Genomic DNA, 18,022 nt, shown 5'->3' on the forward strand with positions numbered 1-18,022 from the left:
TCTCCTTTAGGATTGCAGTTGCTACTGCCCCAACAAATATGCTCAGCGTTCGCATCACAACCTATTACAAGTTTAAGGCCACTTGATTCTGCATACACTACCAGAACCCTTAGTTCTTGCGCCGGCGGGGGGCGCAAAGAATCATAGGGTAAGTAGGCAGAGGCAACTATGACGTTTCTCCTCTTACCGTTAACCTGGTATTGTAAGTTGACCGCAACAAGGTCCTGGGAACAGAATTGTCTCAGCATGATGCCTCTTACAGTTTTGACATCAGAACGCAGGCCCTCGGTCTCGAGGATCTTTCATCGAAGAAGATCCTAGTCCCCTTGACTGACCCAATACCACAGATTCTGTTTAAACGAACCCATGGCTCTTGAACCAGAAGTATATAAGAACAGTCCTGCAACTTTGCCAGTTTTGCCAGTAGATAGAAAGTAGCTTTGACATGCTACAGGTTGATTTGACTAACTCTTATGTTTGCAGACATAAGTACAGTCTTATATGAAAACCGCCGCTGACTGAAAAGTCTGCCGCATTCAGTGTGGATCTCACCAGCTTGGCCCCACCTTTTGCCAAAAGTTCCGCTTTCTTGCGTCCAATTTCTCTGGATATCGTCACACTTAGTATTGAAGCAACGTCATATCCTCAGTCCCAAGAAACTTCGCCTTCTTTCGCAGTGCATTCCGTTGTCGTCGGCTAGGAGCCCTCCCAGGTTCACGGAATCCGAGCTGCATGGATCTGTTTTCACACACCGGCGTTTGACCAGTTGAAGTTTACATCTGCCGAGCCTTCCTCCCCCGTATTTTAGAAAAGTTAGGCAACAGTGTCACCGACAGACCGGCTGTAGTAAGATTTCCAGTTCCTCTCATTAAAGTAGTTGCTGTACTATCTTTTTTAGCTGACCGCGCCGTAGACACGGGGTGTAGGTTTTCTACTGAAGGGAAGCACCTGTCTTCCACAGATTAATCCGTCGGGGAACATAAATTAGGTGAGGCCTCCAAAATCCTTGCCTCGGCCACGACCTGATTTCTCAGAGTCGCGGGTGGATTCGAAGTCTGTGACTTCTTACTATTTAGAGAGTTACAATCCTTTGTTTCCATCTTCATGTGTTTTTTGACACTCTTAGTGTAGTAGTAAACTACTAAACCTCCACGACAAGGTGGTGTCGTGGGTTGATTTTCAAATTGATTATTAAGCCAAAACCAACAATCAAGTACCCTGAATGAAAACTCGACTCGACCATGACCTTTCTTGGGTAAATCAAAACAACGGCGGACAAGACTGCAGCTGCATTTTTTATCTTAACTAGGTTAATGGCAAACGTTATTGGTCTACCTTTAGCGGAAAATTTCTTGTCATGAGTGTGATACAACCTGTCCTGGTCTACGCGCCACAGGTCTAGGCTAAAGCTACAGGAATTTGCAAGGAGATATATTGTAAGCACCTTGTGCAAGTAAGGAAACGGAGAGCCTCTAAGTGGCGTCAGTTTACCAGGCTGTCACATAACCGGCTGTGATAGTGATAGCAGGAATGCTTCCCCTTCTCTTTTTACTTAGGAGGCTAAAACCAGTTACCAATTCAACGGAGAGGACACAAGTCCATAGCTGAACCGAAAAAATAGTGAGATTGATTCTATAATTACAATTTTACCTGCACGATTCCCTGACCCTGTGTTTTGCAATGCTGAAGTGGAGGTAACCGGTTGCATTTTCCTTCTTGTGGAAGACGGGATGAGATTTGTCAGACAAACAAGGGCTCTCTTCAGAAAACATTTTCAGAGAAATGCTGAGGAGCATTGACATATACCCGTCCTGAACATTACGTCCGGGTTCTTCTCTTTGCGAAGGTTCTTGAGCTCGAATTATGGAGGGACTAACTAAATTTCTTCCATTCTCCCCCATCCCGCTCGTGGAAGAAATTTCTTGAGTAAAAGGCTTGATGAAGTAAGAGAGACGAAGGCTGCCTTGGTTCTAACACTCATTGCTTGAACGCATTCACTCACTCTACCTGCAAAAAAGCACTGTGTTGCTTAATAATGTTCCCAAAAATGTCTTTCTCTTTCTTAACGAGAAACTGCAGATGGACAAGGATGAAAGCGAGTCTCCCGCGCCTAAAAAGCGGACAAATTGTACCAACTGGTTCTCCAGGTTCGGCGTTGGCTAGGGCTGACAACCCTACACGGAAAACATCTTGTTACGAAGCCACAAAAGGAGCCTCGGACTGGATTGACGATACAACGACAAACCCAGCAACGACAAAGACATAACGATTTGCGCATTATCTCGTGGAACATGCGTTCCCTGTACAGAGATGGAGCTTCCAAGCAGCTTGCCGATACCCCGTTCCAATATAAGACTGATGTAACAGCGTTGCAGGAAATGCGTTGGACAGAGACCGGTTCCGTGGAGAAGAGCCACTATGCCATAGCCATGTGCTAGGAGTAGGTTTCTTAGTAAACCAAAAAATGAAACCGGCTTTGAAAATATAATCGAAAGGCAATGCACTCTGCGTTTCCGAGGCAAATTTAGAAATATAAGAAATACAATATTTAGAAAAATAAGCCGTTCACGCCCTACAGAGGAGACTACAAAGTCGGAGAAGGATACCTTCTACGAGGCAGTTAAGCAGACCCTCGAAGCCTGTCCCAAGTATAATATCAAAATCATACCTAGAGATTTCAACAGCCAAGTAGGGACGGAGACCGTATTCAGGCGATACGTTGGCTCACATAGCTTACGTGGGGATACCAACGATAACGGAGTGCGGATTATTTAGTTAGCAGTATCACACGAAATGGTTGTTCGAAGTACCTGATTTGGGCCTCTCCAGATGGGACCACTTTCAATCAAATTGACCATGTGCTGATTGAACGGCGCCACTTCTATCAGAACATACATATAGGATAGTACTCCGAGCTCGAATTACAACACCACCAACAATCCCCTCTGACAATCAAGTAAGAGTTAACACTGAAGCCATCCACAACACAGCTCTCCGTAACACCTATAAGGGGGAATGGATACCGGAATAATCACGCTAGTAGATTCCCTGCAGATCAAGAATCAACAAATGATCTTCACAACCACCTGAAGACCGTTATCATTGATACGGTCATAAACATACTTGGCCGCAGCCGCAAAGAAAGTCGGAATAGCTGGTTTGACGATGAATTTAAGCTAGCAACGGAACGGAAGAATCCCGATTGCCGAGTAATGTTGCATTCTCAAATAACCCGGGCACGCGCAGAGACTTATCACGAACTCCGTCGAGCGGAGAAGAGACTTCACAAACGAAAAAAGAAAGCCTGGGAGAACCAAAAAGTCTGTGAACTAGAAAAGTACAGGGAACATCGAATCAATGCCTGACGACTAGCAACAAGGCATTATCTGTTCCATATATAAAAAGGTAGATATTATACAGTACAACATAGCCTCATACGCTCAAAACATCATTCGCCCATACCAAAGAGGCTTGAGTCCAGGTATATCAGCAACAGATCAGATTTTCTCTCTGCGCCAAGCAATGGAAAACTGTTGGAATATGGACATCAGTTGCACCATCTATTCATCGATTTTAAAGCCTTCTATGATAGCATAGCCAGAGTAAAATTGTACACGGCCATGAGAGAATTCGGTATCCCGACGAAACTGACAAGACTGACTAGGCTGACCCTGACCAATGTGCGAGGCCAGATAAAAGCAGCAGAACAAAGCTCTTACTGTACAAGACAATGATCTTGCCAGTCCTTATGTATTGCTCGGAGACTTCGGTTCTTAGGAAGAAAAATTGCGAACTCTTGGCCGCATTTGAAAGAAAAACCCTCAAATAATTCCAGCCAGAAAAGTCTATAAGGGCAATTTCTATGGTAGAAAAAGAAGTCGAGACAGACTCTGCCTGAGATGGAACGATGGCGTAGGTCAGGACACCAGACAGCTTTTAGGGATATCGAATTGGTAGACCTCGGCGCAAAACCGGGATGTCTGGAGTTCCTTATTAAGGCAGGCCTAGGTCGGACACCGGTTGTTGTGCCGTTAATGATGAAACATGTCCTACGATCACTGAAGCAACCTTTGAAAGCAATAAAATCGTAATTTAAGAAAGGTGAAATCATTTTTACACCTCCCGTTTGAATTCGATTTTGGTGTTAGATGAACATTACCATAACAGGGCTTGGATATGGAATGCATGAGTATAAGAAAGGACTGCACTCAATGACCTTCAATATTACCCTATTTAAATTGAAATATTGAAAAAAACTTTTCCATAGAATTGATGACAAAAGTTATCACCCCTATCATACTTTTCTCGAGAGACGGAAAATGTCCACAGCGCTCATACCGCCAGTAAGGGTTAAAATTACCCCATTCGGTCCAGTAAACCTTTGCAACTTTGCCCTAATATCTTTATTATCACTAAGTCCCTAGTCCCCTAGTGTGACCACATCAGGATCGGCTCATTTAAAAAACCGTATTGAGGTAAGATTTGGTGGCTATTTCATACCAACGTGTTTGATATAGCGTTTCTGTGTAATGTTATTAGCGCATTTTTTTCAGCCTTTGTCGTGATCGGTTTCGCCATTTGGTTCTATCAAATGTCTGATATGGACGGATATGGAAGCTTTCAAATCCACATCCAACGTATCAAGCCACTGTTATTTCGGCGTGCCTTTCGCTTACCATCGACTTCGATGTTGAGAGCAATATTAGCAAGTGAATTTTCGTTAGCGTGAATTACGTGACCGTCCCATCGAAGACGCCTCTCTCGAAGTTTTCCCACGATCGTTGCAACCCCATATCGATCGCGGATATCCTCATTTCGGATGTGATCAAAACATATCACGCCACTAGTCCAACGCACCATCTTCGTCTCCATTACCGCAAGACGACGTTTGTTGTCTTTTATAGTCGGCCAACACTCAGAACCATAGAGAGCGACAGGAAGGACGACATTGCGTTGTGTGCAGGTAACTGCCGCTGATAGTGATAGCACTTGTTTCATGAGGATGAGCGGTCAAAAATTCAATTTTATTTATATCCAATCTGAGACTGTGTTGTATGAGGCGATCATTCCATTTTTGGACAAGTTGTTCGAGATGATTTGTGCTATCAGATGCTAGGAAAACATCATCTGCATAAAGCAGTGGACAGGGCGCTGGAAACAAGGAGGAATGGTGAGAGGGCGTTACCTTGATGAACACCAACAGAGGCAGGAAGCAGTTTTAATACACCCGTCACACTTCGAACTTTACTTTTCTGATCGTAGTGGACTGGCCTATTCGCTACTGAAGCAAATGGTCAGACTCACTCCTCGTTTCACCAAATTATACGTCAGAATATGATGATAAATTTATTCAGCAATAACAATCCTCATGTCAACAAATTCCCTGAGTAGATGATACGATTCCAAAGTCGTCACACAAAAAATATTGGTAACGCTATAGATATGTGATTTTTATCCTTTGGCAAAATTAAAATATTAGCACTGGTATCTAGCAGGAAACGCATTCCAGTCCTTTCACTGGAAATTAATAAAGGGGGTTAGTTCGATGGCTGGGTAGGCCGTCTTCGTAGGATGTGCTTAATTTCCTGAATTAGTTTTGGGATTTTACGGGCTCGCTTCCCAAAACGTTGATTACAGGATTGGGATCGGGATTGAATAAACATTTCAAATTCCAAGCGATTTCAAAGTATCCTCCTCAAGAGCTTTCTGAATGGATGTGGTTGTTGTTTCTATTAGTAAATCCGCCATCTGAGCCATCTACTCCTCTCTTCACTAGACACACTCTACGATCAAACCGGGGTCATTAATGTGGAGAAAAAATTAAAAATATTTTATTTTCTATATGCAACATTTAGTTTTTGAAAGAGCAAATCACAATAAAAAACAGGATAGAAGAGAGAGAGAAAAGGTCGTGTGATTAGCATCGGCTTTTATGCTCCTCCCGATCTATATCAACATTATTTCGTTAGTCGCTATCAGGTCGCTATGAAACTTCTTTACGAAACCGTAAGTCTATAGTTAGTTAAATGTATTCGGCAGCGCACCTCATTCACTAGAATATCCAAGGGGATCTTTCCCCTGATAACTCGAGGTGCCTCACCTAATGTTGTGCTGTAAGCGCTTTACACCCTCGGCGCGATTCACAGATAAGCCCAGTTCACCCTCTTCCTGTTCGCAGGAAAGTCAAATGTTTCTGCCCAGACAGGAACCGTAACCATGATTTCAACTCATGAATTATTTCATTTTTAGAAAGTTGCGCGACTTCGGGCCACTTCGCAACTAGAATCAGCGCCAGATCGTTTGTAAAACTAATCAACGTTACCTCTTCTGGCACGTTAAGGGCAAACACCCCACCATATATTATGTTCTACAGCGAGAATCCTAATACAGAACCTTAAGGAACTCCTGCTGTCACAGTGTATTCTTTATTCTTCGTCCATATTGTACAAGAAAGGTCTCTCTGCGAGATTACTCTCGATTAATCCAACTAAATAACCAGGGACACCCAATTTAGCCAAGGTGCCCTTAATCCAACCCCAGCACTAACCAACAGTCAACGCATCTCAAGCCAAATCTATAACTATCACCATGGGCTCGCCGAAACCCAAAGTGCCATTACATTAAACCATCCACTACCTCGATGAACACAATATTAGTACATCACCCTCTCCAGCATCTTTCCAACAGTGTCAAAATGACAAATAGGGAGATATGAGAAGGGCACACCAAGTGGCTTTTGGTGTTTCGGTATTTTAAGCACCTTTTCCACTGAGCAAGCAGCGCTCCTTCCATGAAGCACGATTTAAATGTATTTATGAACTACTTGGGCCTAATCTAAGCAGCCAACTTCAAGACTTTTTCGCAATCCCCTCCAATTGAGGAGCCTTGTTATCCTCCTCACGTCCACGGATCTCTCGTCCTTAATCCTCGGCAACCCTGGGGATCGAAAAGACGTCCTTTTGTATCATTCGCCAAGGTCCACTTTCCTCCTGCTGCGAAAGAGCTACGGGTACATTACCAGCACTAATTTTTGTCCACGTACATTTCTTGTTCAATATCTTTCCTCCGGGTCCAGATAGCTGAGTGTTCAAAACACAAGGCTGTCATACAGAAGGTAGTGGTTGAAAGTCACTGGTGGCGGTGGAATTTGTATCGTAATTTGACGCCGTATACCAGTCGACTCAGCTGTGAATGAGTACCTGAGTCAAATCAGGGTAATAATATCTAGCGAGCGCTATGTTGACCACATTGCCTCCTATAGGATACAATAATCCTGTAGTGCACCGTTAAGGATTGTTGCACCAACCATTATTATTATTATCTTTCCTCCAGCTCTTGATATTCGACTTTCCCTTTGGACTTTGGCGAAGTTTCCTCGCTCGCAGACAAAATGATCTTAACATTTTCCGACTTCACCAATATTTTGGTGGACCGGCAAACTATCCTAGTTTTACCACTTCCATTGCTGCACCTTGAAATATAATAAAACTCCAATTTTATAGTAACATCAACGGAGTAGTAGTAAGGTATAGGGGAATTAAGTCTTTTACTCCCATTGCGAGTGGAGCCGGACATGACACGTTTAGATTTCTGTACAGTGGCAAATCTCGTGAGGTGCATTTTGTATTACGTTGGCCAGAAAAGCAGAAATTGTCGCAAAAAATTGGCATTTTGAGGTGTTGGGAACATTTCACCAGGGTTCTCAACTGTATAACATCCGATAAAGCTCCACCTCTCGTGGATAGAATGATTAATCACGCCATCATGCGAATCCGGGCTGCTCCTTCAAACAAAAGGGAAATAATCTAGGCCAGTAATGCACTCAAACGGGAATTGTTCCTCGTTGTCTGCAAAGTTGCTACTTCCACGCTTCTGGGAATCTGATATCTTTCCCAGTGATTAGAAGGAGATGACAGTCATAATTCCGAGAAAGAGCACTTAATCTAAGTATGACAGCGGGATGTTTATCTCCGTACTCCCTACCTTCGTAAAGATATTACTTAAAAGATACGCAGCAAAGAACACCTGGAAAACGTGATCAACAGAGAGCAGGTTTTTTCCTGACCACATGAACATTCTCCATTTCGAAGTTATATTTGAAGTTGAGATTTCTGTTCCACCTGCTCTTCATTGATTTTGAATTGACATTGTGAACATGGACTATATTTGGAATGCTTTTCACCGGGGGCGAAGTTAATAGCAATAGTCAGAGCGCCATCTGATAACGCTATGTGCTGCATCGAAGTAAAATTTCTGAGGAATTTGGAGTTCAAAGCAAAGTCCGACATGGTTCCATTCTGTCACCGATATTATTTCTTATTGTTATCGGTGACTTCTTCATGCTACCTGGATCGATTCAATATGCCCTAATATCGTTCCTCGAATGCCTCAACTACTCTTGCTCCCTAAAAGTCATGGACTTTGGCCAAATAGCTCTGAATTTAGAGAAGAAGACAAACAGGATCAGACTGAAGATAAACACCATCTAAACCAAGGTTTTCATTACACCCTTCCGATCTTCATTATCAACAGAACATCGAATGTGAGATCACGTTATCTATCCTGGTGACGTTGTTTCTGTCGACGATGACACCAAACTTGATGTTACCCGACATACTAACAAAGCTGGGTGTGACTTCGCTCTTTTGTCTAAAATCACAAAAAAGAGGTATCTTAACACCAAGCTGAAATTAAAGTTCTATGCTGAGAGCAGCAAATGGAAAGTGACCGTCACTGCTACTCAAAGATGCTAAGGCTTTGTCACGCCTGCCACCACCTCAAACGAAGAACTCCGTCGGCGTACGGGTAAAAAATCTGTAGATGTGGCATAGAATCCACTATCCGAAAATTGCGGATAAATGGGTCGCACCAAAAACACGTGACGCAGAACATCTAAGGGATATTCATTATCATCATCAACGGCGCAACAACCGGTATCCGGTCAAGGCCTGCTTTTATAATGAACTCCAGACATCCCGGTTTTGTGCCGAGGTCCACCAATTCGATATCCCTAAAAGCTGTCTAGTGTCCTGACCTACGCCATCGCTCCATCTTAGGCAGGATCTGCCTCGTCTTCTTTTTCTACCAAAGATATTGCCCTTATACACTTTCCGGGTGGGATCATCCTGATCCATACGGATTAAGTGACCCGCCCACCGTAACCTATTGAGCCGGATTTTATCCACAACCGGACAGTCATGGTATCGCTCATAGATTTCGTCATTGTGTAGGCTACGGAATCGTCCATCCTCATGTAGGGGGCCAAAAATTCTTTGGAGGATTCTTCTCTCGAACGCGGCCAAGAGTTCGCAATTTTTCTTGCTAAGAACCCAAGTTTCCGAGGAATACATGAGGACTGACAAGATCATAGGCTAGTACAGTAAGAGCTTTAACCCTATGGTGAGACGTTTCGAACGGAATAGTTTTTGTAAGCTGAAATAGGCTCTATTGGCTGAGAACAATCGTGCGCGGACTTCATCATCGTAGCTGTTATCGGTTGTGATTTTCGACCCTAGATAGGAGAAATTGTCAACAGTCTCAAAGTTGTATTCTCCTATCCTTATTCTTCCTGTTTGACCAGTACGGTTTGATGTTGTTGGTTGATTCGTCTTCGGTGCTGACATTGCTACCATATATTTTGTCTTGTCTTCATTGATGTGCAGCCCAAGATCTCGCGCCAATCATCGCCTGCTCGATCTGGATGAGGGCAGTTTGTACGTCTCGGATGGTTCTTCCCATGATGTCGATGTCGTCAGCCTAGGCCAGTAGTTGGGTGGACTTAAAGAGGATCGTACCTCTTGCATTTTTACTATTTACCGCAGCATCACGGATCACTTTCTCGAGGGTCAGGTAAAAAAAGACGCATGATAGGGCATCCCCTTGTTGTAGACCGTTGTTGATGTCGAATGGTCTTGAGAATGATCCTGCTGCTTTTATCTGGCCTCGCACATTGATCAGGGTCAGCCTAGTCGTGTGTGTGTGTGTATGGTGTGTATGTGTGTATGGTGGGGGAGAAGCTACAGCTTCTGAGCACTCAGGCCGTGTTCCGGATTCGTTAACGTATCGCAGGATTTCCGTTAGTGGATGTGATGCTACCCGTCGCAATTGGAGAACATCGGCACCAAAGATCTGATGCCTGATACGTCCATAGGCGGGGCATTCACATAGGAAATGCTCCGTGGATTCCGCTTCCTCATTACATGAGAGACACGTGCCATCTTGAGTAATTCCTATTCTGAACATATGCCCAGCTAGTGAATTATGGCCTGTCAGAATGCCCACAATACACCTGCAAGTCCTCCTGCTTTTCGACAGGATAAACTTTGCGGTACGTATGTTCGGTTCTGGCAGGAAAAGTTTGGTGTGTCGAGCATTTAGGCTCTGTCACCTGTTATTATGGGAAACTTGTTCCCAGTTTTTGAAAACGCTACTGAGACTAGAGTTCAGACGGTTTCTGCATTCCAGAACGATTTTCGAGGTGATCAAAGGACTGCTCAATGCCCTCAATGCAGATTGACTGTCACTGCAGATTGCGATGCGCCTGCCCTTCAACCGCTCGTCAATCATCCAGTTTGCCACCCTTAGGATCGCATAAACTTCGGCTTGAAAAACCATTGCATATTGTCCCAAAGGAAAAGCCCACTTCTCGTTTTTATTTGAGAGGTAGACTCCCGCTCCAGAACCCTGCCTCGTTGCCAATCGTCAGGCATTGATTTGCTGTCCCACACCTTGAGCGGAAGTTGATAAACCACTTAGTGTAACTGGTCGCCTCCATATTTAACCAATTCGGCTGTAATTCCATCGGCTCCTGGCGACTTATGATTTTTTAGCCGATGAATTGCACGGACTGTTTCTCCTAAACTTGGTGGTGGCAGTATTTGTCCGTCGTTTTCAGTTGGCAGAACCTTCTCGCCGATGTTCTGGTTGTTCAGTAGCTCATCAAAGTACTCAACCCATCACTCCAATATTCTGTTGAAAATCAGATTTCCCTCTTTGTCTCGGCAGGATGAGCATCGCGGTGTATAAGGCTTCATCCTGCTGACTTGTTGGTAAAACTTCCGCGCTTGAGCCGGGGGATATTGGCAACCATTACTATTAGATTCACTGCATTTTTTCTTATAATCGCTCAGCATTTACCTGCTTCCCTTCTTCTACTTCACTTTGAACTTATATACCTACCCTACCCTCGTCTTCACATGTTCAACCAACTGTAATAATTGAGAACAAATAATTTATTAGCAAACAATTGTCTCATCTTATCCTGGAACCTATTCAAAATGCAGCTTCCATTCAGGTATAACACGTAATAACCACCTAAACACTAATAGTGCTGAGATTACACTCCTTGAAAGTTAGCATTTTAGCAAGGAAATGTTATTTCCTAAAGGAAATTGGAAATGCAACAAGAGTAAAGCAACCCCACACTGAATGCTACACCTTGTGAACATCATATTATCCCCCAAACATATGTGTGCATACAAGTGCGGAGCCTCATACAAAATCCGTAATAAAATATTCATCGACTGCTCACCATGCAAAACTGACTCACTGAAGATATGACACCCGCAAAATTTCCATTGCTTTGTAATTAACTTCTCAACTTGACATCCTTGTTCCTGCGAAACTTTACCAACCACGTGACCAAAACCATAATTTCCATGCAAGCCAAACGAACACATATATCGCGATATAAAGCGTAAAATAAACAACCCTCGAACTCATATGAGCGGAATTTACTGTTGAGAATACCAAGTGCCCGCCAGAATGCATTCAGCTGAGAAAGGATATGTGCAACATCTTTATGTGGTGAGGAAATTTAAGTGCAAAACGCCGTTATAAACTCTTGTCCCGATGAAAACCACATAACAACTCTTGTTCCTTGCCGTGAGCTGTACCACTCGGAAACTTTGCTATCTCACAATTTCATTTCTGGGAATTTATATGTCCAACTGTTGCAATCTGCCAGGATACACGGCTCCTGTGTTTATTCTGGATGACAGAGCTGAATTAATGCGCTTGCAATGTCAGTGGTTGGAAAGGTGGATCAGATCGGACTTGCAACGGGAAGGACGCAAGTTGCACTGTGAATAATTTTATAGTACCGGCCTCGATCCTGTGGGGATTTTTAATGGTTGGAAATACCTTGAAATAAGTAATGAATTCCCCGGGGTCCTAGCGCTGTACTACACTAAAAGTTTCGGTTCTGGTCATTTATCAAGAACAGATGGCTGTCCCCATCCGCTGTTATTCGAAAAATTATTCCCATTCCCCGCGTAGGTATATTGGCGATTCGACACTGCAGTACAACGTATCGTAAATAAATGGCGTACACTCTTCCAGCATTAATTCCACACCAGCAAACCTGAGCCAACATAAATCAAATTACCTCCACACTTGCCTGGGCTTAAGACAGAATCAAATATTAACCGGGATTTTTTCATTAACTCGCAATGAAGATTAACAATTTATATCCCCATCCCGTCGGCGGGATACGCAAAGGTTCCGAGGCCCTGCCAACAAGAAAAACCAATTTACCAAAAGACAAACAGCAGAAGGAAAGTAACGATCAAACTGCACAATTCCCTGACATTCCATACAATACTTCCTCCAACTGCTAGGAAAGCTCCAATAAAAAATCCTAACGAGAACAGGAGTCCATAATCATATATTTATATTGTTACCAAATAGTCCATTGGGGTATTACTCCTCAGGATCAACTCACATTCATATCCACCCTCTCCATACGTTGTTTCGTTGGCGAGAGGCAAAGAAAGCCGTCTGGTACCGATTTTCATGGAAATCGAAGGTCCTTAAATGCAATCGTTCGGACTTTTGCGAGCATTTCGTTTAAATGCACGGATGAGAAAAAGAGGCCATGGCTTATGTGGAAAAGGATGTCGGTGCAGGGGCCGAAGGATTCAGAAGTGCCCAGAGGGTGATGCTGTAACCAGTGGAAATTCATTGGAGTGTCTTATTCAATTCTCGTTTCAGCAAATATGCAATTTGTGTTGGTACCAGAGTTTGTTCTCTTCCATTCCGACCCACAGGTATTTATGGTGGGAAGGGCGCAATAAGAGCATTGCGTTAAGGAAGGAATACAGAGTGCATATTTGCATGCCTGTGCAGTGTTGGTTGTTTTCAAATGAGTCGTTCATCCTTTGGAGTTTCAGTTAACTGTTACTGGCAAGTATTGGAATTTTTCGGTAGAATGGGAACAATCCAGATGGCTATCTTTGAATCAATCGTAATAAAAACTGTTCAATGAGAATTGGGGAATAAATGCACAACAAAAGTGCATAGGATAGAAATGCCATTACATATATTATAGTGAAATAACAGCAACCAACCCTTAGGAAGTGATTGTGGTTTTTGGTCCTTTTGCGAAGGAGAAAATTTTAACTGCAATCTGACTGGTAGACAGCCAAAGCAGCGATCCAAAGTGAGAAAGGTGCAAGCACTTTGGACTCAGCAAAAGTCTTCTCTAGAGATCCCCTACATTACTTGCATTTTCATAAAAAGGGAAAAATTGACTATCTGGAATGGACAACTAGCGAAAGTAGTCTGATTTAGAGGACGCCATCCTTTGGATTTCTTAGTAATCACCCGGTTCAGCACATAGACCATGTTGACTAATGTTTTGTGTCTCCTGTTGCACTGCAACTAATGCAGTTACTTTTTTTTGGGAGTAGGGTAGGTGAATGCGTTTACGCATAGAGTGTTGGAGTTCCGCAATGCTACGTCATCGGACAACAAACTAAACCCCTGCCCGTCATCAGAGAACCAGCCTGGAACTGTTTGGTACATTAATTTGGGCTAGTTCTGCCGGCAGTTTTTAGTTTTTGGAACCCCTTGCCATCGTTTCCCTGAACACCTGAACCGATATATCAATCTTTTTCGCAACAAAAAGACCCCAAACGTAATACACAACACAACTCCATTTACCAGCATTCTTTATCATCTCCATGACAATGTTGTGTAGAGGGAACTCCACTACGTCTGCATGAAACTGCTAACGAAGCCATCTTACCTTTCACCAGAGAAAAAGATGTGTTTAACGTCTTCTTCCACTCCATTGCAAAACACCCAATCAGGAGATCAAGCCTTCACAATCTTCTGCCGGTAAGACTGAAAATCTCCATACCCACTTGGAAGTTGTGTAAGGATATTTCAGCCACAAATTAAAATGCCGATGAGTCACACAGTCCATCTGCCTCTTTACTCATTTTGCCAATAAATTTGCCACTCGGTAATTGTGCGTTAACATTCTTCACGGGAACCTCTCTTAAATCCCAGCCCTTCCGGCTGTAGATGGCTTTACAATACTTATGCTTATGATGCAATGATAATAGCGTATATCCACATTACCACATAGAGATGAATTCCCCATGTAGCAACAAAGGTACGTTCGCACAATCTATAGACCGTAAGAACTCCTGTAATATTTGCCTCTGCATGTTTGCCCCAATGAAAATTCTGATTTAAAATAACTCCCATATATTTGACTTCTTCAGAAAGTTGAGCGATATTCAATGCATTTTTAAAAGACAAAGGTAAGTCTACCTCCAGGGGAGTTTACACTGATTCAGCTCTGGAATTCGTGAAATTACAATCTGGTTTTCTATCCCAACTTGCCCAACCTGAGTCTGTACAGCCTTGAAGTCCTCACAGTATGTTCTAAGGACTCTCGTTTCGAAGCTCCTATGAACCTGAATCTGAAGTTTAACCAGTCTTCATCTGGTTAATTCCCAGAGTTTTTACAGGTCTCGTTTCCATCAGGACCAGTAAAAGGTGGGGCGGGTCACTTAATCCGTATGGATGAGAATGATCCAGGCCGGAAAGTTTATAAGGACAATATCTATGGCAGAAAAAGAAGATGAGGCGGACCCTGCCTAAGATGGAACGATGGCGTTGGTCAGGACACTAGACAACTTTTAGGCTCGGCGCAAAGCCGGAATGTCTGGAGTTCCTTATTAAGGCAGGCCTAGGGCGGATACCGGTTGTTGCGCTGTTCATGATGATGAAAAGGTCCTAAAGACGACAGGCTTATTCGAAAAAACGCAGTAGTTGCGGAACGTATGCAGTCTGCAATCTTCCTCCAGCATCCTCCGTCAGAAGAAACTATGACCAGGCTGCAAATGAAGCATGTCCAACGAAAACTCGCAATCAACGGTGTCGCCGACGAAGTTGCAGAAAATTCTGAAAGAATTCTCGACGAATGACCATCAATACATCACGTTCGAAATGGTTGACGCTTACTTGGTGTGCACCAACCTAGTGCTTTCGCTGCGGTTGAAATGTTGCGAAAATTAACATTGGGGATTGGACGAAAGTCTTGCAGCTAGAAAGCATGCAACTACACTATCATAAATTCAAATATGAATCTAATAATGACTGCTGTCTAGAGCTAGTCGACAAGTTGAATGGAGATCTATAAAAAGTTGGTTGTAAACTGCTCACCCGAAAATCAAGGCTATGCAGAAACACTGTCCACCCAATTTCAAATTGCTTGACATCGTACAAGTATTATTCCCTACGTTTCAAACTGATATTTACAGTGTCAAAAGTGCCGAAAACTGCCCACGTCCCACTATGAAAAAGCTGAAAAAAGCATTCACTCTATTAAAAACAGGAAGGTTCCATGTCCCGACAAAAACCTGAGAGGTGGCAGCGTTCGATTAGCATCGGGTCAATTTTGTTAAAAGTAGTCCCGTGTGAAGAGGCCCATATATGTTTGTAGACCGCTTTCCACGCAAACCAGGTACTTCCAACAACCATTCCTTGCGACACTACCGAAGCCCGCTGTCATTGGTTATTTTGTGTAACCTATGGAAGCCGAAGTATCGCTTAAATACGGGTTCTATCTCTACTTGGCTATTAAATTTCCAAGTATGATTTTGATATCGTACTTGGGACAAGCTTCAGGAGTTCGCCCTACTGTCTCGCAGAAGGTATCCTGCTTCCACTCTGCAGCCTCCGCTGTAGGGGCGTTAATGCTAATGAGGCCTTTATTTCAAAATTTGCCTCGCAAATCCAGAATGCATAGCAGTTTATTTATGTTTTCAAAGCCCATAATAGCAAGTTCCATTTTTTGCCTGACTAAGAAACCTACTCCGAGCACATGGTTTACTGAATGGCCGCTATAATATATGGTGTAACGACTCTTCTCCAGAAAACCGGTCCCTGCCCATCGCATCTCTTTCAACGCTGTTACATCAGCCCTATATTGGGACAGGATATCGACTAACTACTCAGCAGCATTGGACCTGCGCAGGGAACACAGGTTCCATAAAAAAATGCGCAAATCGTTAATCCGTTGTCGTTACCGGGTTCGTCGTTTTGAAATCCATCCTGTCCGAGGCTCCTTTCCTGGCTTCGTAACATCGGATTTCTGTGTAGGATTGTCAGCCCTACCCAACCCCCAACCTGGAAGACCAGTTGGTACAATTTGTCCCGTTTTTAGGCGCCGGAGACTCGCCTTCATCCTTCTCCGTTTACAGTTTTTCATAAAGAAAAAGCTCCCAGTGTTCACCACGTGGAGGTGGAGATAGGGTTTAGTAGTAGAGCTGTTGGTGTCAGCAGGCGTTTCTCAGGTTTTATGCTCCAACGTGGGTACCAATCCACCTTTCGCTCTGGGACCTATACTACTATACTACCATTTGACCGGCTGATGATGTTTTCCTAGCATCTAATAGCAAAAAAAATGATCTCGAGCAACTTGTTCAAATATGGGAGGATCGCCTCATGCAACACGGTCTCAGATTGAATCTGAATAAAACCCGAGTTTTTGACGACTGATTCCAATGAAACAGGCACAATCACTGTCAGCGACAATAACCTGCCCAGAACTGAACGATTCTAATACCTTGGGTCCGCAATATCAGCCAATGGAGAACTGCATTATTGACTTACTTCACGCATTCACGCAACCTGGATGACGTGGCGTCCTACAACTGGTGTTTTCCCTGATCAACAAACGTATCAAATCTAAAATTTACCTCAATGTCGTCCAACCGACTATAAAAGACAATGAACGGAGTCTTGCGGTAATGGTGACGAAGATGTTTTGCTGGACTAATAGCGTGACACATTTTGATCATATCCGAAATAAGGATATCCGCGAGCAATATGGTGTTGCACCGATCGTGGAAAAACTGCGAAAGAAGCGTCTTCGATGGTATGGTCATGTAATTCGCGCTAAGGAGAATTCCCTTGCCAAGATTGGTCTGAACATCGAAATCAGTAGAAAGCGACCAACAGGCCGGCCGAAACAACGGAGGCTTGATACGCTGGCTTGAGATTTAAACTGGAGAAACCAATCACGACGAACCGACCCCGCTTGTGATTGAGGCAAAGGCTGAAGAAAAAGAAGAAGATGTCGGGAGATCCTGCAAGACCCTTTCTCTCCTCCGGGGTAGAGGTTATTATTATAAAAAAATGCTATCTTGTGCGAGAAGGAAGGGAGAGGGCCTGCTGGATATACGTCCCAGACCACAAAAGGACAGAGTAAAATAGGAATAAGGAACCTTCAAACGCTGACAGCGTTGTGCTGGAAGAAGGCCGTAGCCATTTTTGCCAATTTCAGTACTATAGCAAGCTACGTCCGCTGTTCCACTAAATCATTGTTTTTTTTCAATTCAAGTACTTGAAGTTCAAAAACAATTCGAAAACTTGCTATATGTTCCCGTTGCGCCACGATGCACGTCACATCATCCACATAATGTAACCATGTCCTGACGCAAATGGATAGAAATGTTCCAACTTCCTTCTAATTAGACGTAATCACTGTAATTCCACATTAAAGTACCCAGTCAACAGTCACCCTTTGCAAACTATCCAGAGCATAATACCATTAAACTTCCCAACCTCAATGAAGCATATTTAACATTTTCCATCTGGCTTCTTACTTTTCTAACATGAAACATCCATTTCCTTAAAAGTACAGTTACCGCATAATCTCCACAGCTGAGTCCCATTTCTCTGGAATAGTTCAACAAATGCTGTTTGCCGTCAGTGAAGGGAAACT

General features: G+C 43.4%; 1 protein-coding gene across 2 annotated transcripts in view; it reads left to right on the forward strand.

Moving 5' to 3' along the window:
- Window positions 1-18,022, forward strand: part of LOC119656070 (branchpoint-bridging protein) — a 189,789-nt gene that overhangs the window by 156,432 nt on the left and 15,335 nt on the right. The window lies entirely within an intron of this gene.

Source organism: Hermetia illucens, chromosome 4 (genome assembly GCF_905115235.1).
Source record: "Hermetia illucens chromosome 4, iHerIll2.2.curated.20191125, whole genome shotgun sequence".
NCBI classification, from domain to species: domain Eukaryota; kingdom Metazoa; phylum Arthropoda; class Insecta; order Diptera; family Stratiomyidae; genus Hermetia; species Hermetia illucens.